At 38.9% G+C, this 27,537-nt stretch overlaps 1 protein-coding gene and 1 long non-coding RNA gene across 2 annotated transcripts in view; both read left to right on the forward strand.

The window, feature by feature from the left end:
- The window catches only part of LOC147355054 (uncharacterized), a 258,489-nt gene that overhangs the window by 202,465 nt on the left and 28,487 nt on the right, over positions 1-27,537 (forward strand). The gene's annotated exons all lie outside the window — the stretch shown is intronic.
- On the forward strand, positions 130-27,500 carry LOC147355056 (uncharacterized). Its single transcript, XR_015144182.1, has 4 exons — positions 130-253; positions 23,139-23,233; positions 25,342-25,448; positions 26,107-27,500. It is a non-coding gene; the product is annotated as an uncharacterized LOC147355056 (long non-coding RNA).

Here is a 27,537-nt window from a genome sequence, read left to right on the forward strand (position 1 = left end):
TGACTTCATTTTCCCCAGAGGCTTACTGCTTAATTGCCAGCACCTTATCGCTGACAGTTAATTGCCAACACCTGGTCTCTCCCCCTCTGGGATCACATTATTTCCACTGAGATCAGGAAACTAAATTTTAATGCAGCATCCTCAGTGTTATCTCCATCTTGCAGAGGACATCTAACGCAGAGCTTTTCAACCTTCTGGTGCCTTTTTCATCAATGCCTTGGTAGCCGAAGTATTTTCTGCGCCATCCTATGAGGTACAGTTAGGGTGGTGAGCAAGTTGCCATATAATGGATTCATTCCTGCCTTCTATTTCCCAGTAGGACTCCTTCCTCCCTTACAACTTCTGAGCATTCCCACATTTTGACCTCAGTGATATAGATCAGGGGTCAGCAAAGTTTTTCAGTAAAGGGTTGGATAGCAAATATTTTACACCCTTGGTAGCTCAGTGGTAAAGAATCCACCTGTAATAGAGGAGACACAGGAGACACAACATGGGTTCGATCCCTGGGTTGGGAAGATCCCTTGGAGGAGGAAATGGCAACCTACTCCAGTATTCTTGCCTGGAGAATTCCAGGGACAGAGGAGCCTGACGGGCTACAGTCCATGGGGTTGCAAAGAGTTGGGCTCAACTGAACATGCATGCCCTCACTCATGAGGACCATATAGTCTCCATCGAAACTACTCAGCTCTGCCATGATAGCTCAAAAGCAACTACAGACAATAGAAAATACACGAGTTTTACTGTGCTCCTATAAAGTTTTATTTATATAAACAGATTGAGAACTGGATTTGGCTGACAGGCCCTAGTATGATGGCCCCTGATGTAGATAGCTTTTAGGTCCAGCTGTAGTTAGTAAGGGCTTCCCTGGTCGCTCAGTTGGTAAAGAATCTGCCTGCAATGCAGGAGACCCCATTTCTATTCCTGGGTTGAAAAGATCCGCTGGAGAAGGGATAGGCTACCCACTCCCATATTCTTAGGCTTCTCTTGTGGCTCAACTGGTAAAGAATCTGCCTGCAATGAGGGAGACCTGGGTTCAATCCCTGAGTTGGGAAGATCCACTGGAGAAGGGAAAGGCTACCTACTCCAGTATTCTGGCCTAGAGAATTCCATGGACTGTATAGTCCATGGGGTCCCAAAGAGTTGGACATGACTTAGTGACTCTCACTTTCACATTCACAGTTAGTAACTTAACAAATTATCAGTACCACTGTTGATGATCTAATGCATTATTTGCGAGTCCTGTGTGAACAGATGCTAGTTAGTGAATTCAGCTGGATCCCATTTATGTTTCATTCTGCTAGATCTGATGTGCTCAGAATCTGCTTCCATATATGCTCCTCAGCTATACTAGCACTTGGTGTATCTCTTTTGTTGGATAGGTTACCTCCTTTGGAGCTGACTTTGTATTCCTCTGTCTGCACTATGTAGGGCCTTTAACTCTTGTTAGTATCCAGAGTCAATGAGGAGTGGCTGGGGTGTACTCTAAGAATAGATTTGTGGACTAATTCTTCCCAGTTAGTTATTGAAAGGTCTTTACTAAGAATTAAGTGAATCCCTTGGAGGGAGGGAGTATTCTTAAAGGAGAGAGTTCCTTGAACTCTACAAGGGATGCTCAGAAGGTTGTGGGCTTAAAATCTTCAGCCTCATCTGTATCTGCTCCTATGTCCTATCCCATAGCTCAAGGTCCTGTTTCTTCGCTTTTCATTAGAGACTTATATTTGGAAGTGTCGAGCATTTAATTGTTGATATAGTTCCTTAAGATCAAGTTTACAATTGAGTAATTTGGTAGGCATTTATAAAGGGATTATTTAAGGATTGGGCAGAGTTTGAGGAAAGCGCTTAGGATAGTACAAAAATCCAAGGCTAATCTCAGAAGGGCATTTCCCCATCGTAGATCTACAGGGGTCATGAAGGGCTGCAGGGGAAGCTGTAAATGGATGGCCACTGATCAGGAGGCATCCAGTGCACATCGACCCAGCAAGAAAGCTTTTAGTGAATCAATACCACAACCCTACTTTCCTTTCTTTCAACTCTTGACAGTTCTATTAACTGAAACCAATGGAAAGCCAGACAAGAGGGGACTCCATTGATATCCTAGTATCAGACTATGGGCTCAAGCTTCCATTTTATCTCAGAATTCCCCTTTGTATTTACCCATGGTAATGTACAGAAATGCCCCCCCCCCCCAAAAAAAAACCCCACACTATATATAGATAGATAGATGAGCTTTCTGCATTACGGAAAGGGAAGAGCTGGGGCCCTTTGTCGATGGGGGTATTTAACTCCATGGAAGGCGATGGCCTTAAGGGAAAAAGAAGAATGTAAGGAAGGAAAAGTGATATGACAAGTCAATCTGATCTGGACCCTGTATATATTTCCTCTTAGCTTTTGAGGAATGGGGAGAGGAACTTGACCAGCTGGGAGGCTGGTGATGGTGGTTGAATGTAACCAGGCACCAAAAGAGATTGTGCTAAAGGCATATATTCCAGACTTGCAGAGTCAAATTCAAATTAATCAAAAGGAGAGGAGATGATTTTATATAATTTCAAGCATTCAGAAAAGTTTCAAGAATTGTACATGAAATACCAATAAACCCTTTACCGAGATAAACCAAGTGTTTACATTTTGCCCATTTGTTTGTCTTTTTGTCTCCTTCTATTTTCTCATGTGTGTGCAAACTTTTTTTCTGAACCATTTGATAATAAGTTGAGGCATTATACTTCTTTATACCTTAATAATTCTGTATGTATGTCCTCAGAAAAATAATATTTTAATTTTTATTATTAAAATCCAGAAATTTGACATTGATACAGTGCCATTATCTATTTATTGCCTGTTCAAATTTATCCATTGTCTTTTACAGCTTTTTTTTTTCTTGACCTAAGATCAAATCTAGAAGCATGGTTGTTCTTATGATGGATTTAATTTTAATCCATTGAGACCATTCCTTAGTCTTTCTTTGTTTTTCTAGACTCTTTGAAGAGTACTTGATAGAGTGACATTTAACTTAGTTACTGGATTTTTTCCTAATTTTGGATTTTTAAAATTTTGTTTTTGAGTATTTTTGGTAAGAAAGCAACTAAAGAAATGCTATCTGTTTCTTAGACATTCATCTTCAGAGGCACATGATGTCAGTTTGTTCTAATATTGGTGATGTTAGGTTTCTACACTGTAAGCTATTTTTTATTTTTGTAACAAGTAATTTATAGGAAGATACTATGCAATTATATAAAAAACATGTTCCTCACCACGTTTTTACTTCCTAGTTTTGTAATCCACTAATGATTTTGCTGCTCCATAATTCTTTCTGTATTAGTTGTCATTTAACTATAAGAGATTTTCCTCTTTTCCACTTATTTTATTATTAATTTATATCAGAATGAACCCATGGATTATTATTTTATTCATTGGGTTATAGTTCATTATTATGATTAGTTTGTTGCTCAGTTTGTCTCAGATTTGGCCAGTGGGGTTCCTTCTAACTGATTCCTGTGATCTTTTGCCAAATCGCCATGGTTATTTCTATTCTTCCTTACTTTTTGGCACAACAAAATGCTCCAGGCTCATCCTGCACTTTTCCTGAAGCATTCCTGAAATCAGCCATTTCTTTGAAGGATTTTTGGTTCATTGAAGTAAGAATGGCATTTGAAAAGCAAGAACTTGGCTCAAGATTGCTCATTGCTGCTGTGTGTGATTGATTTTAGGCCCTCTCAGCAGACAAGAGATAAGAAATATACAAGTATGTATATATATATACACACACACATATCAGTTCAGTTCAGTTCAGTCACTCAGTGGTGTCCGACTCTTTGTGACCCCATGAATTGCAGCACGCCAGGCCTCTCTGTCCATCACCAACTCCCGGAGTTCACTCAGACTCGTGTCCATCGAGTCGGTGATTCTATCCAGCCATTTCATTCTCTGTCGTCCCCTTTTCTTCCCACCCCCAATCCCTCCCACCATCAGAGTCTTTTCCAATGAGTCAACTGTTCGCATGAGGTGGCCAAAAGTTTCAGCTTTAGCATCAGTCCTTCCAATGAACACCCAGGACTGATCTCCTTTAGAATGGACTGGTTGGATCTCCTTGCAGTCCAAGGGACTCTCAAGAGTCTTCTCCAACACCACAGTTCAAAAGCATCAGTTCTTCGGTGCTCAGCTTTCTTCACAGTCCAACTCTCACATCCATATATGACTACTGGAAAAACCATCGCCTTGACTAGACAGACCTTTTTTGGCAAAGTAATGTCTCTGCTTTTGAATATGCTATCTAGGTTGGTCATAACTTTGCTTCCAAGGAGTAAGCGTCTTTTAATTTCCTGGCTGCAATCACCATCTGCAGTGATTTTGGAGCCCCAAAAAATAAAGTCTGATACTGTTTCCACTGTTTCCCCATCTATTTGCCATGAAGTGATGGGACCAGATGCCATGATCTTAGTTTATATATATATGTATAAATAGGTGTGTGGTCTTTAGTGTCTTAGACACAATTATAGCAAAAAATAGCAAATATTCAAAATAATGGTTATTTTGAAAATAACCATTGAGATACTCAAGTCCTGGGTACTTGAGTAACTCTTAAGAGTGTAAACTTTTGGATAATTATAGTTCTTAGATCTCCTATTAATAAATACATACAGAGTTGGTTTGACTTGATTTCTAAAAAAATCAACAAATATTGATTGAGAACTACTATATTCTCCCCTTCCAGATACAGAAATAATTTTTAAAAAATCACCTAGTGAATTCAAGATGGACAGAGAGGTACTGTAGGGCACGTACATGCCCTCAATTCCAGAATGCAGTTGAGAGTCCTAGACTAAATAATTTCTATCATATTTGTAAAGAAAATTTTCAAGCTCAATATCAGATGTAAGGGTTTACCTTAAAATTAAAGGAATTTTATTTCTACTTGCAGTTTTAGTTCTTGATTTTCCCTATTGTTTAACATTTCATTGTCTATATAACTTAAAAAAAAATTCAGTCTTTCAGTGAACATTTGAGTTGTTACTGTTTGTTTTCATACATATGAGGATTTTCATTGCTTCCTCATCAGCACTTCTATGATCAGATTATTGTTATCATTACTGTTTCCCAGTCTGGCAGTTGTAAAGTGCTATTTCTTAGCGGCCTTGATTTATGTTTCTTCGAGAGAAATTTTCCTTTGTTAGCTTGGAACCATTGTGGTGCTTCTAACATGAGGCCACCTGAGCCCCATTTAAGGGGCCCAGTGAGACTCTTGGTTTAGCTCCACCACCTCAAGGCAGGCCCCAAACTAGATTCCTGTCCCAGACCTGAAACAGATCTTTACAGGGTAACCCTGGTCTTGTGTTTCCTTGATGCTGACATTTCTAATTTTATTGAACTCTTTCCCAATAGACTAAACTTCCTTTCTGTACCCAGCAATGCGTGATAGTACTTCATCTGGAATCTGATTGTACTTTAGTAGATCTCAGAGATTCTAATCCACTTCATTTCCAGGGGTTGAAGTCAATGATTTATAATTCTTTTTTTTAGAAATACAGATGAACTTCACAAACACTGTTTTCCCTCAGCCCGAACTTCTATAATCTAATAATTTCAACCCCTTTCCAACTCAGAAGTTCATCTACTTACATCCATTGCTAGAAGAGTACAGTATAGTTGCCCTTTGAACAACATGGGTTAAACTGCATGGGCCTTACTTATATGCAGATTTTTAAAGAAAATATTAATACATCCTACAGTTTGTTGAATCTGTAGATGCAGAACCACCGATGAGGAGGATCCCTAGAACTTCAAGGAGATCCAACCAGTCAATCCTAAAGGAAATTAGTCCTGAGTATTCATTGGAAGGACTGATGCTGAAGCTGAAACTCCAATACTTTGGCCACCTAATGCAAGGAACTGAATTTTCTTACACATTAAATAAAACCCACTCCCTATCCACCACCCAACCATCTTTGCCTTCTTCACCTGTAGGAGTCATGGAATTCAGGGCATTTTCCTGATAACCTTGAAGAGGACACAATCACAGAATGTGTCTAATGAAGCCAGAATCTTTCAACTCTGAAGCCCTGAGGCCACAAAATGCCAGAAGCTTCTGAGCAAATAGTTGAAATGACAAATTTCCTTTGTCTGTCTTGAAAATGGTTACATCTATCCCTTGAATTGGTGGCTCATACATTAGAGAATCTGCCTGCAATGAAGGAGACTCAAGTTCATTCCCTGGGTTGGGAAGATCCCCTGGAGAAGAGAATGGCAACCCATTTCAGTATTCTTGCCTGGAAAATTCCATGGACAGAGGAGCTTGGCAGGCTACAGTCCGTAGGGTTGCAAAGAGTTGGCCATGACTGAGCGACTAAGACTAAAGGTACCAGTAAAAATCCATGTATAACTTTACACTTGCCCCTCCTCATCGGTGGTTGTGCATCTACAGATTCAACAAACTGTAGGATGTATTAATATTTACTTTAGAAATCTGCATATAAGTGGGCCCATGCAGTTTAACTCTCACATCCATACGTGACCACTGGAAAAATCATAGCTTTGACCTGACCTTTGTTGGCAAAGTAATGTCTCTGCTTTTTAATATGCTGTCTAGGTTGGTCATAACTTTCCTTCCAAGTGTCTTTTAATTTCATGGCTGCAGTTACCATCTGTAGTGATTTTGGAGCCCTCCAAAATAAAGTCTGCCACTGTTTTCACTGTTTCCCCATCTATTTGCCATGAAGTGATGGGACCAGATGCCATGATCTTAGTTTTCTGAATGTTGAGCCTCAAGCCAGCTCTTTCACTTTCCTCTTTCACTTTCATCAAGAGGCTCTTTAGTTCTTCTTCACTTTCTGCCTTAAGGGTGGTGTCATCTGCATATCTAAGGTTATTGATATTTCTCCCGGCAATCTTGATTCCAGCCTGTGCTTCTTACAGCCCAGCGTTTCTCAGGATGTACTCTGCATAGAAGTTAAATAAGCAGGGTGACAATATACAGCCTTGATGTACTCCTTTCCCAATTTGGAACCAGTCTGTTGTTCCATGTCCAGTTCTAACTGTTGCTTCCTGACCTGCATAGAGGTTTCTCAAGAGGCAGGTCAGGGGGTCTGGTATTCCCATCTCTTTAAAAAATTTCCGGAGTTTCTTGTGGTCCACACAGTCAAAGGTTTTGGCATAGTCAATAAAGCAGAAATAGATGTTTTTCTGGAACTCTCTTGCTTTTTCGATGACCCAGCAGATGCTGGCAGTTTGATCTCTGGTTCTGCTGCCTTTTCTTTTTTTTTTTTTAATTTAAATTTATTTATTTTAATTGGAGGCTAATTACTTTACAATATTGTATTGGTTTTGCCATACATTGACATGAATCTGCCACAGGTGTACATGTGTTCCCCATCCTGCACCCCCCTCCCACCTGCCTCCCAGTACCATCCCTCTGGGTCCATCCCAGTGCACCAGCCCTGAGCATCCAGTATCGTGCATCGAACCTGGACTGGCGATTAGTTTCTTATATGACATTATACATCTTTCAATGCCATTCTCCCAAATCATCCCACCCTCTCCCTCTCCCACAGAGTCCACAAGACTGTTCTATATATCTGTATCTCTTTTGCTGTCTTGCATACAGGGTTATCGTTACTATCTTTCTAAATTCCATATATATGCATTAGTATACTGTATTGGTATTTTTCTTTCTGGCTTACTTCACTGTGTATAATAGGCTCCAGTTTCATCCACCTCATTAGAACTGATTCAAATGTATTCTTTTTAATGGCTGAGTAATACTCCATTGTGTATATGTACCACAGCTTTCTTATCTATTCTTCTGCTGATGGGCATCTAGGTTGCTTCCATGTCCTGGCTATTATAAATAGTGCTGCGATGAACATTGGGGTACATGTGTCTCTTTCAATTCTGGTTTCCTCAGTGTGTATGCCCAGCAGTGGGATTGCTGGATCATAAGGCAGTTCTATTTCCAGTTTTTTAAGGAATCTCCACACTGTTCTCCATAGTGGCTGTACTAGTTTGCATTCCCACCAACAGTGTAAGAGGGTTCCCTTTTCTCCACACCCTCTCCAGCATTTATTGCTTGTAGACTCTTGGATTGCAGCCATTCTGACTGGCGTGAAATGGTACCTCATTGTGGTTTTGATTTGCATTTCTCTGATAATGAGTGATGTTGAGCATCTTTTCATGTGTTTGTTAGCCATCTGTATGTCTTCTTTGGAGAAATGTCTATTTAGTTCTTTGGCCCAATTTTTGATTGGGTCATTTATTTTTCTGGAATTGAGCTGCAGGAGTTGCTTGTATATTTTTGAGATTAGTTGTTTGTCAGTTGCTTCATTTGCTATTATTTTCTCCCATTCTGAAGTCTGTCTTTTCACCTTGCTTATAGTTTCCTTTGTTGTGCAGAAGCTTTTAAGTTTAATTAGGTCCCATTTGTTTATTTTTGCTTTTATTTCCAGCATTTCACCCCAAAACAATGAATTTCACCTTTTTCTCAAGCGCACACGGAACATTCTCCAGAATAGATCACATCCTGGGCCATAAATCTAGCCTTGGTAAATTAAAAAAAATTGAAATCATTCCAAGCATCTTTTCTGACCACAATGCAGTAAGATAAGATCTCAATTACAGGAGAAAAACTATTTAAAATTCCAACATATGGAGGCTGAACAACACGCTGCTGAATAACCAACAAATCACAGAAGAAATCAAAAAAGAAATCAAAATATGCATAGAAATGAATGAAAATGAAAACACAGCAACCCAAAACCTGTGGGACACTGTAAAAGCAGTGCTAAGGGGAAGGTTCATAGCAATACAGGCATACCTCAAGAAACAAGAAAAAAGTCAAATAAATAACCTAACTCTACACCTAAAGCAAATAGAAAAGGAAGAAATGAAGAACCCCAGGGTTAGTAGAAGGAAAGAAATCTTAAAAATTAGGGCAGAAATAAATGTAAAAGAAACAAAAGAGACCATAGCAAAAATCAACAAAGCCAAAAGCTGGTTCTTTGAAAGGATAAATAAAATTGACAAACCATTAGCCAGACTCATCAAGAAACAAAGGGAGAAAAATCAAATCAATAAAATTAGAAATGAAAACGGAGAGATCACAACAGACAACACAGAAATACAAAGGATCCTAAGAGACTACTATCAGCAATTATATGCCAATAAAATGGACAACATGCAAGAAATGGACAAATTCTTAGAAAAGTACAACTTTCCAAAACTGAACCAGGAAGAAATAGAAAATCTTAACAGACCCATCACAAGCACAGAAATTGAAACTGTAATCAGAAATCTTCCAGCAAACAAAAGCCCAGGTCCAGACGGTTTCACAGCTGAATTCTACCAAAAATTTAGAGAAGAGCCAACACCGCTGCCTTTTCTAAATCCAGCTTGAGCATCTGTAAGTTCATGGATCACATACTATTGAAGCCTGGGTTGGAGAATTTTGAGCATTACTTTACTAGCGTGAGAGATGAGTGCAATTGTGCAGTAGTTTGAGCATTCTTTGGCATTGCCTTTCTTGGGATTGGAATGAAAACTGACCTTTTCCAGTCCTGTGGCCAACAACTTTTATTTCTAACAAATTCCAAAGTGATGCTGATACTACTGGTTCTGGGAATACACTTTGAGAATGACTGGCTTACAACTTTGAGACCCATGTATTTCATCCTTGCAGCTGTTGATAGGATGGTTGTTAGAACACTAGTCACAATGCTACAACTAAGAAACCCAAAGTAGCCTCACTCAGTCAAGAGAGCAGTTTATTACTTTCCAAAGTAAGAGTACAGTAGCGAGTGATCCAACACTAATAGAAAAGGTGTAACTTTTCCAGGGGGCTTCCAACTTTGTCCCAGTCATTCCCAGTTTCTGAGGAGATAAGTAGTGATGATTCTCAGGAGATGACCTGGATATTACCTGTATAATTTCTGCTGTTATCTCATCAGCCAGCACTGTTACTAGCCACACCCTGCTTCAAGAAGGCTGGAAATGTAGGTACTCTCTGGATGGCACATGTCAGGCAGAAATGTTGTGGTGTTTACTAGTAAAAAGAAGGCTGTCACCACCTCATTTGAGGTGGCGATATCTAGCAGGCAATACTTAAAGTGCCAAGTGGAGGTATGACATGATATATGGCCTTGGATCCATATATCTTATGTTTGGGGGGAGTTGATTGAGGACTGAATTGGGAAGTTCATGAATTCATTTGGTTTAGGATTTTGATGTGAATATTCAATAATCTATTTTATTCACATCAAAATCCTAAACCAAATGAATTCATTTATTGCTTGGGAGAAATTATACAGTAAGTGCTATTCTTTTGTTATTGAAGCTTATTGTGACACTCATACTTCATTGTTAATATATGCTTTATCCAATCATGATTTATTTTTGTGAGTTTATTTTATATTTATATTAACCTTTTCAATTAAGATCTGCACCGATGAACAGACAAAAAGTCTGGAAGGGTTATTTGTTTTATTTAGGCAAGTTGCATTTTACTTCATTCAACATGAGTAGTACTTTCAAGGTCTCAAAACAACTTTAGTATGTACACTTAAAGGTCTCAAGCTCTGATATCTTGCCTTTCATACATCGTGGGGAAACATATTTACTTTTATTCATGCAAATCTAAATGCTGTTGAAGGTAATTCATAAGAATTTGAAATGAAGGCAATATTAACAATACAGAACGCACTATGATAAAAGTGCAGTTGTCATTTTGACATTACTCTTTCTGGCTGATGTTAGGATTGGTGCCTAAAAGAGATTATTTTGACACTTGAAATATTATAAGAATGATGTATCACATCTACTTGACATTATCATTTCTGATGATGCTTATCATTTTAATTTTAACTCTGGAGGGCAAGAGGAAAGGTTAGTCTTTTTCAGAAGATGAAAACATATTTTTTAATCTTATTTCTCTAGGCTAGGTAGAATGAAGACTTGAGAAATTATGTAGAAAAGTCAGTAATATTTTCAGATCACCATGTACATGGTGCTACCTTATTTACTTTTCATGTGGTCTCATGAGGATATTATTACTTCTTCCATTTTGCAGAGGAATTAAGTCAGGTTTAGAGATATTAAGTGCAATAACTCATTCAGCACCACGTGTTTACTTGGCAGAAAAATCAAGAATAAGGCAACTTCTGTCTCCAAATCCTATACACTTTCTACTATACCAGGTTGCCTCTCATTATAGTAGACAGATAAACATGATAATTCATATTTAAAAAAACTACCTGTTATCTGACTAGTCACTGAATTTATCACTATCTTTTTTCAGATTATATTCCATTATAGGTTATTACAAGACATTATGTGTAATTCCCTGTGCTGTACAGTAAATCTTTGTTGCCTATTTTTATCACTTTATTTTCTAGTGTAAATTTCCAAAAGAGAACTTGGAGTGCCTGAGTTCTTGGATTTAGCTTTGTATGTCGTCATTATTGATGTTTATTTGCTAAGTTGTGTCTATCTCTTTTGGTACCCCATGGACTGTAGCCCACCAGGCTCCTCTTGTCCATGGGATTTCCTAGGGAAGAATACTGCGAGGGTGGGATGATATGAGAGAATAGCACTGAAACATGTATTTTACCATGTGTGAAATAGATCTCCAGTCCAGGTTTGATGAATGAGACAGGGTGCTCAGGGCTGGTGCACTGGGATGACGCTGACCGATGGGATGGGGAGGGAGGTGGGAGGGGGGTTCAGGACGGGAACACATGAACACGCATGGCTGATTCATGTCAATGTATGGCAAAAACCACTACAGTATTGTAATTAGCCTCCAATTAAAAAAAAAAAAAAGAATACTGCAATGGGTTGCCATTGTCTTCTCCAGGGGATCTTCCTGATCCCCTGAAAGAGAACCAGTGTCTTCTGCATTGGCAGGCAGATTCTTACCACTGAGCTACCAGGGCAGCCCTTTAGCTTTCTATAATAGTTATTAAATATTTTCATGCTCACCATCCATGTTAAGTGCTATCTGTTGTATTTCCTGATTTGAACTTTGGGCAAAAATGAATATGCTCAAGAGTTACAGGTGCAGCTGAACAGCTTCTGGTGGGATGTGAACAGCTTCTGGTGGGATGTGAGCAGCTTCTGGTGGGATGTGAACAGCTTCTTTCTCTAGTTGTGGCATCTGTATAGAATTAGGAAATGTTCAACATGAGAAGGTAAAACTCACCAACTTTCCAGAAGTTAAAAAAATTAAAAAATCTAAATTAAAATATTGTAATAACTTTTGACAAATTAAACATAAAATATTGAATTTCTGAAATTATAGCAATAATCTCAGTGAGATTGTATTGCTTTACCTTTCCCCAGATTAGAAACACCCGGTTCCATCTATAGTTTGAGTTACTGATCAAGTTTTGCTTTCTCTTTGTTGTTGTTCCTCACCAAGTCGTGTCCAACTCTTTGTGACCCCATGAACTGTAGCCTGCCAGGTTCCTCTGTCCATGGAATTCTCCAGGCAAGAACACTGGAGTGGGTTGTCAGGCCTTCCTCCAGGGGATCCTCCCAGCCCAGGGATTGAACCTGCATCTCTTTCATCTCCTGCATTGGCAGGTGGGTTCTTTACCACTAGCATCACCTAGGAAGGGTATTACTTACTACTGAAAAAAATCTACATATACATCAGCCAGTGAAAGTCAAACCTGTATCGTTTAGTATATACCTGTCAACTGAGCAAATAGTTCGCGATAGAAATGTTCCCTTTGACATAACCAAATTCCTCGTTTGAAATGTGAGCCCTTCATTCTCATAGTGTGCACTTCGTGTGAACAAGTATCTCCTGTCTTAACTGACCATTTCTTTACATGTATGCTGAGTCACTTGAGTTGTATCTGACTCTTTGCGACCCCATGGACTATAGCCCACCAGCCTCCTCTGTCCATGGAATTCTCCAGGCAAGCATACTACCATGCAAGCATGGGCTACCATGCCCTCCTCCAGGGGATCTTCCTGACCCAGGGATCAAACCTGTGTCTCTTATGCCTCCTGTATTGGCAGGTGGGTTCTTTACCAGTAGCAGCATCTGGGAAGCCCCATTCTTTATGTAGCATGCTGAAAATCAGCTTCTCAGAAACTCTGAGTATTGGACATGAGTCTGAGTGAACTCCGGGAGTTGGTGATGGACAGGGAGGCCTGGCATGCTGCGATTCATGGGGTCGCAAAGAGTCGGACATGACTGAGCGACTGATCTGATCTGATCCTTTGTCTGCCAGTTATAGTATGGTGGGGGAATTATCGAGGGCCTTTTGTTTTGCTATTCAAGGTGAAATATTTGCATCCTGTGCAGAGAAAATAGTAAACAGTTGGTCTCCAGTGCCACACTAGTGGCCAGCTTCCACCAGCCTGGCTCTGATAAACCACAGTTGCTGGGCTTCCCAATTCTTAGCCTTTGGGGCTGATTTCAGCCTTGCCCATTCCTAAGCCTATTTCTCTGGCCTGCTATTTCTCAATTCTTTGAGCTCCTGTTACCATTCTAATAAGCTTATTTTTATTTAAATTGGCCAGAAATTGGTTTGGTCGACTGTAACAAAAGAACTTTGACCTGATTATACTAAAAAATTATTGCCATTTCCTGCAACATCAAATGAATTCCAGCTTATTTATTTTTTGTATTGATGAAGAAGATGTTTGATATTTTAGTGCAGAAACTTAACTTAATAACACTCTTTCTGGCTGCACAGATAGTCAGTGCTACTTTACTATGTCATCTAATACACTACTTCTAGCTACATCATGCCTCAAAAACTTGGAGCTAAAATTTTTTAAAAGGCCTTTTCTCCTGTAGTATGACATTTTAGTGCTAAATGTTACAGGAAATCACCATTTTCCCTTCACGTCTTTGCCATCAGTGCTCTCCCAGGCCATAAGCCGGGCAGCTGAGGCAGCCAGAGCTCGGCTCCCGATGGGCCTTGAGAGCCTGAGCTTTGACCTGGAGGCACCACAAGTTCAGGAGAGCTACTGACAGCAGCTCCAGGCTGCTATACAAAAGCAACTCCAGAAAGACCCTAACTACAGCCCCCAGTGTTTCCCTAATGCCCACAGGGCCTGTGCTGACAATCCCTAGCTCTTTGCTCTATGGCCCTCCATCTTCAGGGAACATTTCCCCCTTCTTCCTTCAGTGTATTTAAGAAATAAAAAGTCAGGGAGAGGGTGGGATGATTTGGGAGAATGGCATTGAAACATGTATAATATCATATAAGAAACAAATCGCCAGTCCAGGTTTGATGCAGGATACAGGATGCTTGGGGCTGGTACACTGGGATGACCCAGAGGGATGGTACGGGGAGGGAGGTGGGAAGGGGGTTCAGGATGGGGAGCACGTGTATACCCGTGGCGGATTCATGTTGATGTATGGCAAAACCAATACAATATTGTAAAGTAATTAACCTCCAATTAAAATAAATAAATTTATATTAAAAAAAGTCAGATTTTCCTGGTTAAAAAAAAAAAAAAGCAAACAAACCAATTTACACTGTACATCAATGCTTTCTTCCAAACACAAGGTGAACTACGTGGTAGGATACATATATATTTGTAATTCTACATTCTGTGCTATTAATATTTGGTGACTTACAACAGGTTCACTGGGGTAAAGGAATTTGGCTAGTGGCACTATTACGGGCTGCATATTTGTGTCACCCCTGATTCACATGTTGAAAACTTAGTGCCCAGTGTGAAAATATTTGGATGCGGGGCTTTGGGAAGGTGGTTAGACTTAGATGAGGTCATCAGGTGGGATGGAGCCCCCATGATAGGTTTGGTGTCTTCATAAGAGTAAGGAACCCCAGCGTTCTCTGTGCTGTATGAAGATACAATAAGATAGCTATCACTTTTAGTCCAGAAAGATGGCCTTCACCAAAAACCTGACCATGCTGGTACTCTGACCTTAGACCTCCAGACTTCAGAACTGTGAGAAGAAAATGTCGTTTAAGCCATACCATCTCTGGTTACTCAGTTACAGCAGTCTGAATTGATCAAGAGAGATGTGTTCTGTTTCCTTTTTAGCACAATGCTTTTCACTAGCTTCAGAGACTTCTCTCCAGCAATATGATTTCTATATTTTTGCAAGAAAGTGTGCAATAATGTATATTACTTCTATTTTTTTGTCTCCTCTCCTTATTTAGTAATAACTTTCCCTAAATATTTTCCTCAGGAACATTATTTTGTAAGTTTTCTGAAAAAAAACAAAAAACAAAAAAACACAACCCACAATTGGTTTACAAAAGAGGCTGTTGTGCTTTGTTTGGAGATGAAGCAGAAGCCTTGACAATGTTTTATAATTCAAACTGCCATGGAGACCGGAAGGAATTGAAACACAGGTCCAATAAAAATCAATATCAAGATGTATGTAAAATAATCATTACCAAAGCCTATTTTGTGTTTGCTCTGCAGTCATATTCATTATGTATGTTTATGATATTATCCTCTACAATATTTAGATTAATATTTTCTTTAGTACTATTATGCTTCAGTAAACTAACTCTAAACAATATTATCTGCTCGTGGGGCTTAGCAACTTCACATTAGTTGCAACAGAAATGCAACTAAAATGCAACAGAAACAATAAAAATCCAGTAATAACAAATGTAAGTAATAAGCACACAGTTGATGGGAAAACATCTTAGTTGAGATGAACTGTGATCTGTTTGTTAACTGGATGTTAGTTCTGGTGACTAATCAGCATAATCTTTGTAGTGGATGTGTACACTTAATGCTATAATAATTGGAAGAACTTTAGAGACTTCTTGTTAGCAAGTAAGAGCTTGAATGTTCTTGAAATTCATAGATAAAATTACATCTAATCTTTGTGAAATGCTTGCAAAGAAACATAATTTTTTCCTTTGAAATCACCCGCAGGTCACTTGGTTATTCATAGAGGCATTTTGAAGAACACACTTTGAGAAATTTTGGATTAGATCAGTGCTTTCCATGCTCTTTTAATCACACACCCTTTCCAGTAAAATCTTGACTATAAATGTTTGTCTATTAATGATAATTGTATATGTTTACTTCTCTTCCAAAATTTTATGTACGTTTAAAACCAACACAAAATTATAAAATAAAAACAAAGTAAATTATGTTTTAAAAATACTTCGTATTACTGACACAAAAATGTGCTTTCAAATATTTATCTTAAGCTCTGTCTTGTTAAATATACTTTATTAATTTTGAAAACTATGGTCAACACTTTGTGATACAAAGACTAAAAGGATTGGTTCTAATTTCAGTTTATTTTGATATTTGGTTTTAATGGATTGTTCTAACTGTGTAGAAATGTTTTCTCACAAAAATAAACAGATTCCAAAGGAGGAAGTATAACTTGGGCCATATTTAAAAATTTTGATAAAATTCTTTACCCTTACTGGGCAATTTCACAAATGTTGTATTAAAAAACTGCTTTCTTCATATTTATTTGTACTTTCTATAATAGTATTACTGTTAATCTGTGGCTTCTTTGCAGGAGTCTTTTCAAGACACTTCATTTTTATGAAAATTAGCTTGTCAGAATTATGTAATATGTGAATTCACTTAACTAGCCACTCATGAATGGTGATGCATAGGGATACATCCAAATACATTGAAAGTATGAATGAAAGAACCTTGGGCATTCATATAATGCTTATCTCAAGAAGTCATGCGATTCAGAATTAGTGTCAAGACACATGTTAATTATCAGTAAGACTTAGTTTCTTTCCTTTTTCTTTTTAAAGTAAAGCAATGATTTTAAGATTTTCTTCCCACACCATTATGTATCATTTTGCACACTTCTTGGAATGTCTGCACACTCATTTTGGAAACTACTTCCTTCATCTATATCTACTGCTGCGTCTTGGGATCCATTTAGGCCTGGGAAGTAGCTGTTCTTTAGCAGCCAATTCAAAAGCAAATAGTTATAAAGGTTATTATCAACTGCTTATCTTCCTTCATTTTCATGAATAGAACCTAGCATGACTTTTCACTTGGCATATGGTTCACCCAGCTAGAAACTGTGTTTTCCACCCATCTTGCAACTGGCCATTGATGTGTGAGTAGAAGTCATGTGTACAACATCCAGGTCATGGACTTAAAAGGCCTCTTTGCACTCTACTTCTGCTTTCCCCTTCCCACTCAACTATAATACTATAGTGGGTTGCCATTTCCTTCTGCAAGGGATCTTCCTGACCCGGGAATTGAACCTGGGTCTCCTGCATTACAGGGAGATTCTTTACTGAGTGAGTTATGAGGGAAGCCTAAGCTTCCTAACTAGTGTTCAGTTCAAAGCCTCTTGATGAAAATGAAAGAGGAGACTGAAAAAGTTGGCTTAAAGCTCAACATTCAGAAAACTAAGATCGTGGCATCCAGTCCCATCACTTCATGGCAAACAGATGGGGAAACAGTGGAAACAGTGTCAGACTTTATTTTTTTGGGCTCCAAAATCACCGCAGATGGTGACTACAGCCGTGAAATTAAAAGACCCTTACTCCTTGGAAGGAAAGTCATGACCAACCTAGAAAGCATATTAAAAATCAGAGACACTACTTTGTCAACAAAGATCTGTCCAGTCAAGTCTATGTTTTTTCCAGTAGTCATGTATGGATGTGAGAGTTGGACCATAAAGAAAGCTGAGCACCGAAGAATTGATGCTTTTGAACTGTGGTGTTGGAGAAGACTCTTGAGAGTCCCTTTGACTGCAAGGAGATCCAACCAGTCCATCCTAAAGGATTTCAGTCCTAGGTGTTCATTGGAAGGACTGATGTTGAAGCTGAAACCCCATTACTTTGGCCACCTCATGCGAAGAGTTGACTCATTGGAAAAGACTGTGATGCTGGGAAAGATTGAGGGCAGGAGGAGAAGGGGACAACTGTGGGGAGCGAGCTCCGCCCGTGGCAAAGGTCATGAGGAAGGAGGCTTGACATACGCAAAGGCGGGATCAAGCCTCAGGAGTCTCCCTGGAAATTCTCGAGCAATCTACCCCCAAAACCAGAGTCTGCCTACTTTCTGCTTTGTGCTTTCACCTACACCTCTGACTTTATGGGGGGCTGTCCCCCACTACCTCTCTCTGAAAAAAGAGTTAGCTTACAGCTCCAGTTAATAATTCCTGGGTGCGACAGTGTTTCAACCTACAGACTCCTTTGGAAATCCTCTAGCCTGCCTGAATAGGTTTTTCCGGCCACACGTGATTGTTCAGAGCCTCCCAACTGTGAGAGGCATGAGATGTTCTAAACTGTCTAAATACAGGCTCCTTTGAGCAGTTAAAAGATTGATTAGAAATTGTATTGGTGAAGGGATTTTCACTTGTTGGGCCAATATTTGCTGCTAAGTCTCCATATCCCTTACCTGCTGTGTCCCTGGCAGTGTATTGATTAATATAATTGGTGTAAGTAGTAGCTTTAATGTTTGTAACCTGGGACCCTTGAGTTAATTCTTTTTCTTGTTATAGCCCACCACACCTTTGCTCTGTAGGAATGCAACTTTATCTAATGCTTTTTGGAGGCTGGCACCTGACTTTAGAATAATCACCTTTAGAGAAAAAGGCGTCCGGGCCAGAAGATGATGCAAATCACCTAAACTTTTGCATATGATAAGTTTGCAGGAAGAAAGCCTGGCTTACTGCATGACTCTACCCCTTCCCCCATTATCCTCTATGCATAACTTAAGGTATAAAAACTACTTTGGAAAATAGAGTGCGGGCCTTGTTCACCGAAACTTGGTCTCACCATGTCGTTCTTTCTCTTACCTTCTGGCTGAATTATTCAGCCTCTTTTCTACACTGAATTTCCTCACTGAGCTATCCTTATTTCAGCCTCTTTTCTCCACTGAATTTTCCTACTGAGCTATCCTCATTCTATTACTCTTTATATCCTTAATTAACGTTTAATTAAGCAGTTGTTTCCTGAACTTCGCCGACGCCGTCCCTGCTTCGAATTCCCTGGATCAGCCGGGGCTGGTCCCCGGCAGACAACAGAGGATGAGATGTTTGGATGGCATCACCAACTCAATGGAGGTGGGTTTGGATAAACTCCAGGAGTTGGTGATGGACAGGGAGGCCTGGCGTGCTGCGGTTCATGGGGTCACCAAGAGTTGGACACGGTTGAGCAACTGAACTGAACTGAACGCTAGTTAGGAAGCTTGGGAATTTTCAAAATACTCTCTTATTTTTAATCCCCAAACAACTTTATGAATTTGAAATATTTATCCCTATTTTACAGATAAAATATGTTTGTCCAGAGGATTTGAAGGCTATACAGTTGAGAAGATCTAAAAATCCAAAGTCCTTGATATGTTTTCATTCTGACTGCCTTCCTAGATCTATTTTTTTTAATTAAGTATAGTTGATATACAATGTTGTGTTAATTTAGGCACAGTGATTGTTATACAAGTATATAGATATTATATTTCATTATGGTTTACTACAGGATATTGAATATAGTTCCCTGTGTTACAAAGTAGGACCTTATTGTTTATCTGTGTTTTGTATAACAGTTTGTGTCTGCTAATCCTGACCTCCTCATTTATCCCTTCCCCACCCCTCTCCTTCCTGACGAGCACAAATCTGTTCTCCATGTCTGTGAGTCTATTTCTATTTTGAGGTAATTTCATTTATGTCATATTTTAGATCCCACATATAAATGATACCACATAGTATTTTCTTTCTCTAACTTACTACACCTAATATGATCATCTCTAGGCCCATCCATGTTGCTGCAAATGGCATTATTTCATTCTTTTTTATGGCTGAGTAGTTATATCTGTTTTAAAAATAAAAAGTGTGACTTGATGGGTGGGAGGACAAAGACTTGTCATTTCTTTTTAACAAAGGAAATTTCTGACTTTTTAAAGGATACTGACACTCTCTATCATTGTGAATCTACTCTACAAAGAAACAGAAAGGCAGTTGGGTTTGACATATCCAGGCCATTTACTCCATCAAGATGAATCATGTTTGACCTGAAAACTTGGTCAACACGATCTGCTACTGAGGTCACCATCACAAATAAATACGTCAGAAGTAACACAAAAATCCTTTGATTTATGTCAAGTGCATTAATTTTCAGAGTTGGATGGATAATTAAAAGGGCCTACAAGGTTCTCCATGGTATATTCACTTAAGCTTAATAAAGGTGAAGAATATGGTATAGCAAGAGGGAAAATGCACAAATATCAGACATGTGTAATACTTTCCAGTCAGCTCTCGGGTTCCCTTCTTAGTCTTAAAATACAAGTACCCTTAATCTCAAGGAAATCAGAGTTTCAAATGAGGAGATGTCTTTTATGCCTCTCTGGCCATGTAGCTTAAACCAGATTTAAAGCCTCAGTAACAGAAACCAAGAGAACACACAGCAACCAACTGCAAACTGTTTTTGTTTATTATAAACCTACTGATAAAATGGCACAAGATGCCATTAGTCTGTCTTGAGCCCTAGTTCAGGACTATATTCAGCACTTGTTGGTACATTTCATTCAAGTTTGGCCATGACTCGAAGGGTATCTGGAGATAATAAACGTAAGATTGCAACAGATCAGCTGAGAGTAACTCTGTTCTTACAAATCCAACCCCCTGCCCGCTGCCCCAGCCTTTGGTCGAACTCTCTTGATTACAATTGGCCATTGTTATTCCTCTTTCTGCCTTTTATGATATTTATAGAGCAGAAAAAGCAGAAAGATCAACACCAAACTACTAGTAATTTTCACTTGTAACATTCAGTGAGGTGTAGGTATTGTGTCAGCTTTTCAAATATTCCAGCAAAAAATTGTTCATTATTACATACAAACTTGACAACTCTTTTTCTTTGTCCCTCCACTACCAAAAAAATATCATGAGAAGAATATGGTGACTGGAGAAGCAGAGAAGGTCTGGGTTAGGGATACACAGGAAAGATCATATATGTGCGTATCCTAGATGTGTGGAGCATGGTGTTATGAAATCTGAAAGAAGCAATAGGAAAGAAATCAACATTTGTTTGGCACAAGGGTGATGAGGAAGCACTCGGATGAAGAGCTCAACCATGGGACCGTAGTTCAGGAACAGTGCACTTATTCCTAGAACCACTGCAGAGCGAGGCAAGACCTCAGGAACATCAGGCGATACATCAAGATGCACTAATTTGAATTCAGTTACAAGAAGGATGTGGTTTTAGAGCCCAGCTAGGACACCAGAGAATCCACTAATTCATTCATTTACTCATTCTTTCATTTTCAGTCTTTCAATGCTTATTTATAGAGTACCAACCTACATGGTAAAAACTAGGGCAGGATACACAAAGGGTTAAGCAAGACAGAAGAAAATCACTGTTCTCAAAACTTATATGCTGATGAATGACTAAGGAACAGTTACTTTGATTTTGCTAAGTCACATCCGATTCTTTGCAGTTTCATGGACTGTACCCACTAGGCCCCTCTGTCCATGGGATTTCCAGGCAAGTGGGTTGCCATTTCCTACTCTGGGGAATCTTCCCAACTCAGGGATTGAATCCACATCTCTTCTGTCTCCTGCATTGGCAGGTGGGCTCTTTACTACTAGGGCCACCTGGGAAGCCCATAGGGATGCTTTCAGTTCAGTTCAGTCGCTCAGTCGTGTCCGACTCTTTGCGACCCCATGAATCGCAGCATGCCAGGCCTCCCTGTCCATCACCAACTCTCAGAGTTCACTCAGACTCACGTCCATCGAGTCAGTGATGCCATCCAGCCATCTCATCCTCTGTCTTCCCCTTCTCCTCCTGCCCCCAATCCCTCCCAGCATCAGAGTCTTTTCCAATGAGTCAACTCTTCGCATGAGGTGGCCAAAGTACTGGAGATTCAGCCTTAGTATCATTCCTTCCAAAGAAATCCCAGGGCTGATCTCCTTCAGAATGGACTGGTTGGATCTCTTTGCAGTCCAAGGGACTCTCAAGAGTCTTCTCCAACACCACAGTTCAAAAGCATCAATTCTTCGGCACTCAGCCTTCTTCACAGTCCAACTCTCACATCCATACATGACCACTGAAAAAACCATAGCCTTGACTAGATGGACCTTTGTTGGCAAAGTAATGTCTCTGCTTTTGAATATGCTATCTAGGTTGGTCATAACTTTCCTTCCAAGGAGTAAGCGTCTTTTAATTTCATGGCTGCAGTCACCATCTGCAATGATTTTGGAGCCCAAAAATATAAACTCTGTCACTGTTCCCACTGTTTCCCCATCTATTTCCCATGAAGTGATAGGACCAGATGCCATGATCTTCATTTTCTGAACGTTGAGCTTTAAGCCAACTTTTTCACTGTCCACTTCACTTTCATCAAGAGGCTTTTTAGTTACTCTTCACTTTCTGCCATAAGGGTGGTGTCATCTGCATATCTGAGGTTATTGATATTTCTCCCAGCAATCTTGATTCCAGCTTGTATTTCTTCCAGTCCAGCGTTTCTCATGATGTACTCTGTATATAAGTTAAATAAGCAGGGTGACAATATACAGCCTTGAGGTACTCCTTTTCCTATTTGGAACCAGTCTGTTGTTCCATGTCCAGTTCTAACTGTTGCTTCCTGACCTGCATATAGGTTTCTCATGAGGCAGGTCAGGTGGTTTGGTATTCCCATCTCTTTCAGAATTTTCCACAGTTTATTGTGATCCACACAGTCAAAGGCTTTGGCATAGTCAATAAAGCAGAAACAGATGTTTTTCTGGAACTCTCTTGCTTTTTTGATGATCCAGCGGATGTTGGCAATTTGATCTCTGGTTCCTCTGCCTTTTCTAAATCCAGCTTGAACATCTGGAAGTTCACGGTTCACGTATTGCTGAAGTCTGGCTTGGAGAACTAAAGGGATGCTTTAGTTCTTCTCAAATAAGAATTATACTGGTTCCAGAACAGGAAGATACTGAAAGGAAAGGGCTTCAACATCCTTAGGTTTGAGCTTCAGCGAGATATGCCAGCAGAAACTCTGGCAGATTATTTCACTGCCTAAATCTTCAGAATGGAAGGTTAAGAAATTACATAGTTTGTGTTGAAACATCTAAATCCAGGTAGAAGATTCAGTCTCCCAAGTCTTCTTTTATTGTCATGATAGAATTGTGTCTTGATTTTCAACATTCCACTTGACTTTGTTATTATAGATCTAGACTTAAATGAAGCACAGACCGAAAACGTATAACATTTTGCTCCACTGATGGTTGTTTTTAGAAGTTGTTGTTTAAGACAAAGACTCTGCTCAAGCATGGTGGATCTGTTATGACAGTCAAACTTAATGAAGTCCTTTGGCCTCATCACTTATTATGGTAAGTACGTACTATATTCAAGCTCCATGGGTTAAGAGATTCAAACTTAAATATCTTCTAATGGCTATTGAAATGTAGCTTTCATATTATCTCAATTCCTGTAACTTTGATAAGCTGACTTATTTATTCCACTTAACCTTATTTTTAATACCAAAACAGTGAGCACCCGTTCAGGCAGTTGCACTTGGTAACAGTAAAATCAGAAACTTCGCTAGCCAATCAAACTTCTCGTTGCTTAATGATGAGGGAAAGGGCCTTTATTTCCATTTCATTAAAACGTTGACTGCTACTTTCCTTTCTTAAAGAAATAAATTCTCATGGAATTAGCTGGCAGTTTTAAAGACTCTTATGCAAATTGGTAGCCGAGCTTAAGCTGTTATAAAAGAAGCTGATAACTGTGGCAAATATGAAGAACAGGAGTGCTTTGACTTATATACACATATGTGGCTGCATTTAAATGTTGAATATGAACCAATAGCTTTGTTAGGGAAAAAATGAGGTTTCTGAAATATATGCAGTGAGCAGAATGAAACCAGTATATTTGCAAAGAAAATTTAAGGGAAAGGAAGACAAAATAAATATAGTGGGGTCTTGGAAAAAATATTGCAACAATAATATATCTTCAAGGGTTAAAAAAGGCAGGCACTGGGTGAGAAACATGTACCCATGACGACTTGGGTAGTTTCTATTTTCCTCCATTAGAAACAATGGATCTTAGCACCATGCTCAAATCTGTAATAGCAGCTTTTTATCAGAAGAAAGTCATTCTGGATTTGTATTTTGGTTTATACATTTATGTGCCATTTGTCTGTCTTTTGATGAATGACCTACCCATACTTCAGAAATGTAGATCTTATTTTCGAAAACTATTCTTAGGGAAAAGAATGGTATATTTTGAGGGGGCAAAAAAAGAGCACAGATGAAAAAGCACAACTTTGCTGACTCTGGAATTCTTAGCTCATTTTTCATTTGTTTCAATTATAGAATCTAATTAAACAATAACCCTTGCACATTTCGTTGTAAGAAAGATTATGTAGCAGATGCCTAGGTTAATTATTGGACAGTTGACTCTACCAATGAATGGGGGATGTTGTATTTAGATTTGTATAAAGAAAAAAATATAAACTTATATAAACTTACACTTTTTGCATGTGTGAAGTTGTATCAGAAATGTATAGGCTACAAATAAACAATGAGAAATAGAATTCCCTGCCTCCAGGATCCTTAGCTGGGCTTGGCATGCACCAGTTGTTTCTTAGGGAAAAAGCTTAGTTAGCTTGTCTCAGTGCTGGATTGAGTCTACATTTAGGTGTGGACTCTCATTCCTAGGAGATTAGAATCCAGACAGTGAACAAAAGCCTACAATACAAAGCGTAACTTTACTATAGAGAATACAAAGAAGTCAGGATTTGGAGTCAAATGAAGCTGGCTTACTTGTGTGGCTTTAGATATACTGTACACATCTTCTGGATCCTAGTCTCTTTAAAATGGAAAAGTTGGATTCAATGGTCTTTAAAATTTTCCCTATCTCTAAATTCTGCAACCTGTTATTATTTTTTTATTTTTTACCATTTTTGTAATTATAATATAGTGTAATTGCAATAATCAAAAATGGGAGATGAACAAATATAAATGTTAAGAAGTAAATGATGCGAAAACACATTCAAGAAAATAGCTGTACTCTGTTACCTAAAAGTTAGCTGAGATGAACTGATCAGTTTTGTTCAGCCCAGACCTCAGAGCATGTGTGCAGTGATGTTAAATCATGGTTCTATAGAATCCAAATCTTACATTTCCAAATCATTGTTCAAAAATCACAGTTCTGTGGCATTCATATGTTACATTTAAGCAAAATACATTTTTCCCTATGATTATTTATATTCTGTTATATTTATCTCCATAATAACTGAATCGCCTACTGGGTCTTTAATAAACCACCTGGTTTAGTTGTTAAGTCGTGTCCAACTCTTGCGACCCCATGGGCTGTAGCCCACCAGGCTCCTCTGTCCATGGGATTTCCCAGGCAAGAGTACTGGAGTGGGTTGCCATTTCCTTCTCCAGGAGATCTTCCTGACCCAGGGATCAAACCCAGGTCTTCTACGTTGCAGGCAGATTCTTTACCAACTGAGCGGACACCCACAAACCACATTTTGAGGATTTTTACTCCAAGCAACTTATACAGTTTTCCCTTTGAGGCTACAGAATATAGATCCAGGTAATTAGCCAAGTTTCTCCCCTGAGGTCATGCAGCTAGTTAATTACAACTGGCAAGGGCTCCAACCTCCTCATCCACCTGTCTCACTATGGCACTGGCCTCTCACTGCACCATGTACCTATACCCCCTGCATAGATTACTGGCAATCTGCCTGGATGGCCAGGAGCTCTCAAACGCTGGTGAGCATCAGAGGCAACTGGAAGGCTTGTGAAAACACAGGTTACTGGGCCCTACCCTAGAGTTTCTTATTCGGTACTTCTGGGGAAGGGCTAAAGATTTGCATTCCTAACAAGCTCCTTGATCAGGGGTCCCCAACCTCTGGGATCTAATGCCTGATGATCTGAGGTGGAGCTGATACAGTAATAATAGGATAAAGTGCACGATACATGTATTGTGCTTGAACCATCCTGAAACCATTCCCCAACCCCGCCCTGGTCCATGGAAAACTGTCTTCTGTGAAACCAGTCCCTGGTGCCAAAAGGGTTGGGGACTTCTGTCCTAGATGGTGTCGCTGCTGGGAGAGGCCTCTGGCCCTTGGAGAGGTGTCTCAGTCCTCTCTGATAGTTCTCTAAAAGAGTGCTTCCCAAATTTTAATAGGCCTGCAGATCACCCAAGGATCTTGTTAAAATGCAGTTCTGCCTTTCTGATGAATTCACAGATAACGCCAGTGCTGCCTGGATCAGCTGCGCATTGAAGAAAACTCCAAAACAAAGCTGCCAAGTAAACACCAGGAGGACACACTAGAAACATGTTGGCTGGGCCAGAAACATATAGAATTCTTCAACTGTAGCATCACTTCCATGCAACTTGTTTTTAAATTCTACCTTTGAGACCCTTCCTGGTCAGCTCTGTATTTATTAGGAAAGTGAAGTCAGGTATAACTTTAGGCCACTGGTATTTCAGAAGTGTGAGTGAGATGGAGTTTGGATGGCGATACTATTACAATCACACCATTTAACTTTAGTAAGAGATTTGCTTCTGTTTCTACTCATAAAAATCCCATATTGGCTCAGTATTTGAAAACAGCGCAATCTATCCCCATGTAAATCATCTTCCTCGTGCTGTGAGCTTCCTGAATAATGAGACATTGTGAACAGCCTCATCTCAGGAGTGTTTCTTGAGGGATCACCATTCAGTCAGGATTTAAATAATGGTTATCTTAAGTAGCCAAAGAATCTGGTTTTGAAAGTTATTGAGTATATCACTTTAGAAAACGAAAGAAGACAAAAACAGAACATGAAAAAAATCCACTGAAGCTACATATTTGGTGGTCTAAGATGGCCAAGTTAAATCATTTCCACCATCAATTTCAATTAAGAAATGATTGTTGACTAGAGAAATGTCTAAGAAATATTTTTCCTGGCAAATGAAAGTTTCAAATACATTCTCAAGAACATTTTAATAAATATATTCTTTTACTTGAGCTGTCACAGACAATACCATACCAAGTTCTGAGAAAACAAGCCATATGATCATCTTGTGTTGAAAATCTTTAACCCCCATTCTAGATAAAAGCAGAAAGCATAAAAAATAAGAATTGATGTATTATACTTACTTAATGTATGATTTATGTAAAATTATATATTAATTAATCTGATATATAAATTATGTATATATATAATTTTATATCTATCTACCTATCCCTATATTTCTTAGTCCTAAAGCTAGAATTTTACCTAATGTTGAAACACTAGAGGCATTTCCATAATAGTATGAAGAAAAGAATGTTCTTATTTAACACTGTACTGGACATATTAGCTAATGGAATCATATAAGAGAGAGCTATTAATGGCATAAAAATTAGAAAATAAGTAAAACTATTTTATTTCTATTTGTACATAATATGGCAACATACCTGAAAATTCTACTAGAGAATCAATGACAAATTCATCTTTTATGACAGTCAATAATAACTAAAACAATAAAATAATTCACATTTGCAGTAAGATGTAAAATTAGCATACAGAGATCAACAGTCTTCACATACATCAATTATAGCCAGGATAAGATAGAGTGGTTGAGAAACCTCATTCAAAATAAAAGAAGATAAAATTAGTAAGATAAACCTAACAAGAATATGTACATTTAT

Source organism: Bos grunniens, chromosome 17 (genome assembly GCF_055505025.1).
Source record: "Bos grunniens cultivar Pamir isolate PY7600 chromosome 17, Bosgru_T2T1.0, whole genome shotgun sequence".
NCBI lineage: Eukaryota > Metazoa > Chordata > Mammalia > Artiodactyla > Bovidae > Bos > Bos grunniens.